Raw genomic sequence first — 3,531 nt, 5'->3', positions numbered from 1 at the left:
CATCGATCTATATATAATCGCGGACCGAAGAAGCCATTCGATTAGCTTCTTCTTCAACAAATCCGACAAGGTGAGGAAGTGGGTGGGGAGGGAAGAGAGGGGAGGGGAGAGGAGTGCGGCAAGGCGAACAGGTGTACTTGAGAGAGGGAAGGGAAGGCGAACAGGTGGACGAAGCTTAAAAAAAATAATAATAAGAGAGAGGAGAAGGGGGGAGAAAAAAGGACGCGGAGGATTGGGAACGGCGCATAAAGGAGGGGAGAAGAAACTCTGCAACGGATGGGGGAAGAAGGAATGACGCGGAGGGAGAGGGGAGGTGAAACGCTCCTTGGCGTACAAAAACCAGAAAAAAAAAGAGGCGGTTCGGTTCGGTTCGGTTCGGTTCAGAGTTTTAAAGACATAGTGAGCGGTTCAGTTCAGAGATAGTTCAGTTCAGTTCAGAGGTTCAAAAATGTAGTGAAGGGTTCGGTTTAGATGTTAGAAGCGGTTCAGTTCAGTTTAGATGTTAGAAGCGGTTTGGTTCAAAAGAAACGGTTCGGTTTAAAAAATAGGCAGGTGAGGGTGAAGGAAGGCTTGACACGTGGCATAAACATTGGGGATTCATATTAGTTTATAGATATGGCAGCTATAAGCTCTAGCAACCTAGAAAACCCTAATTAAATTCATCTTAGGATCAATACAACCCTCCTTAACAAAAAGGACAGTATATACTTACCTCAGTTTTCCTTGCTTTCAATCTTCCTCATAGCCAAACAACATTCAACGCATAGCTTCTTCTATAATTTTCATGTTCAACCCGAATTCACATATATGCTATACATATAGTTTTTTTCACTAAGTTTCATGTCAACTTCAGATTTTAGAAACTAAAACTCAACCAAATCCTGTTTAGGGCAAATAAACATAGACCCTAACAAAGTAACAACCCAAGTTTATCTCAAGTTTCATTTCCCATCAACAATTCTCATATATGCTGTCCATAGTATGATTTCTAAGTTCACATAGCATCTACAAGCTGTAAAATCCAGGAATTCTATTGCCCAAACCCCTTTTGGGAGAGTAATTACCATAACCTTAGCAAGAAAACAACAAACCTACCTCAGGATTTTATCTCTAACCAACAGCCCACACACATGCTATGCACATAATACAAGTTCACATAGATATAATACTCTCACCTCCGAATTTACTCTCCACCAGATTTTACCTGTTCTTGAGCTTCCTCACAGCCCAACACCAACTCCACCCAATCCGCATGGCAGCCACAACACTCCCAAAATGGCTGAAAATTCCTTCGGCGAAATCCCACAAAATTCGGATCCTACATCACATAGAAATCCAATTCTAAACTTCAATTTCAATGAAAATCCATCCAAAACACCTCTCCTAACATCCACCGTCAAGAATCCACCAAAAATCTGATTTGAAATTATAATAATAAAATACAAACTTCGCAGTCGAAGCGCCGGAAAAATCCAACACGCGCGGAGGATTGATCAGCTCGTCGAGTAGTTGAAGATCCTCACTTCTCTTCTTTCCTTTTCTCTTCCTTTCCCTCTCTCTCTCATGCGTACAGGTTGAAGAGGAAGTGGATAAGAATGGAGGAGGTCCCCTGGCAGCTTAGTGGAAATCCACTAAGCAATGTAACAATTGCCCGTAGGTCCATAAGTTATCAATATTCTCACTTAGTTTCGTTCAGATCTGATACTTTTCGCTGGAGCTCTTCTAAATGCCCGTTTGCACTTAAATTTGACAGTCAGGCTCAGTTAAGATTAATAAAAAGAATGAAATATTAACTTTTTAGTTTTGAACTATTTTTTGTCACTGAAACCTCTACCGACTAAAATCTCTAGCAGTCAAATTGTTTTTCACTTTCCGGATGTCAGAATGACATGAAATTATAAATCTAGCCTCAGAAAAATAATTCCGACATATTCTCAAATTTTCATAATTTTCCGACACTATGAATTTTCTGCTAAAATATTAACCCTGTTTCTTACAGAAAATTCTAAATCTTCTGTTTCCATTCCAATTTCAGCATAAGTCATCTCCGACTTATTTTTTACTTCTATAAGTCCAATAAAAATAGTATCTTACACTATTTTTATTAAACTTACTTTTATATTAAAAATTCAGCATATTACACTAATAGTTGTGGATTTATGGATAAACTCTGAATGTAAACCTGAATGTGAATGGTGTATAATGTGTGTATATTCATATATAGTGGTTGTATCATATATTATGTATCTTGTACTTGTGCGACGCCATGAAAATACAGGGGAGACTCTGTCCGTGTGAACAGTGGACTCTCTATATTTGTGGCGGATCTGGCATACCCTGGGGGTCAGGTTCTTTAAAAAAAAAAAAAAAAATTGGGCACTTCCGCTTTGCTTTTAAATCAAAAAGGGACCCCAGTGCGCAACAATTAGCAATAATAATTATCGAACTAAATATGATTTTAGTTGGATATATACGAGGAAAAGTTAGGGTTCTGACCCTATTGTATGAAAATGGAATAATTGATTATGGGCATGTATGAGTAACATGAACCTAGAATAAAGGTTAAACATGAGTGGCATTTAACTTAGGACAAAACCTAAGGTGAAACTTAATGGCATGTGAACTCTAGGCTAAATGAGAACTGAGAATAAGTTATGTGTATTAAGATATGGTTGATAATCCTAGAAGTCAATTGAATATAGGGTGTAATAATGAGTTTTATCGCAAACCTTCTACAAATGTCAATAAGGAGTGTCGATCAACCTCGACTCCCATGTTGTATTGTAGTGTCGATCCTCTCGACTCTGCATATAGTGCTTGGAGAGACGATCTTCCTCGACTCCAAGTTCTTACCAATTGAATAGTAGTACGATCTCTTTCGGCTTTCTATGATGGTACTGGTGATTATGGTTTTATGTTTGCGGCTTCACTTTTTGTGAATTTTATGGCAAAACAATTTTCNCGGTTGTATTTTAAGCATTATGTGTACTATGTGTGCTTCGTAGTTGTTTTTAAGGCGAATTTCTTCAAATGATCTTTAGGTTATTGGCGTCCATAGTCTTATCTTATTATTTATAAATGATATCGTTTTGATATTTATATGTTAGTTCATCAAGTTGATATGTGCGTGACTATTCATCAAGTCGATATGTGCGTGATCTTCCTATCCTCTAGGATCAATAAGCGCCAGGGAAATGGAACTAGTTCACGGCAAACTTTCGATCTCAAACGCTTTTTACGGCTTTAAAAAAATTTGTAGGATTCTGGACAGGGTTTATGTCTCTAAGGAGATAGGTATGCCTGTTTTAGAAAAGATATAAACGTGTCACATGGTCGGACATGTTGTGATATGTTATGATATGTTGAGTGTTAAGTGTGAGTGTGGTTGATCGTATATATGTTCGTATTACGCAGATGTGTACGTAGATTAGATAGGAATATTTATACTACGTACGGGATAAGTTAGTCGATTCATGAGTATTCGCACTACTACGCTTACGTATAAGGTTATAAGTTTATATATATATATAT

General features: G+C 37.7%; 1 long non-coding RNA gene across 1 annotated transcript; it reads right to left on the bottom strand.

Annotated features, from left to right (window-relative positions):
* Window positions 1-912: 912 nt before the first annotated feature.
* Window positions 913-1,613, bottom strand: LOC109705018. Its single transcript, XR_002214574.1, has 2 exons — window positions 1,448-1,613; window positions 913-1,318 (listed from the first exon to the last, which is right to left on the bottom strand). It is a non-coding gene; the product is annotated as an uncharacterized LOC109705018 (long non-coding RNA).
* Window positions 1,614-3,531: the final 1,918 nt, after the last annotated feature.

The sequence above is a fragment of the Ananas comosus genome, unplaced genomic scaffold (genome assembly GCF_001540865.1).
Source record: "Ananas comosus cultivar F153 unplaced genomic scaffold, ASM154086v1, whole genome shotgun sequence".
Classification (NCBI taxonomy): domain Eukaryota; kingdom Viridiplantae; phylum Streptophyta; class Magnoliopsida; order Poales; family Bromeliaceae; genus Ananas; species Ananas comosus.
This window is presented reverse-complemented; position numbering and strand designations above follow the sequence as displayed.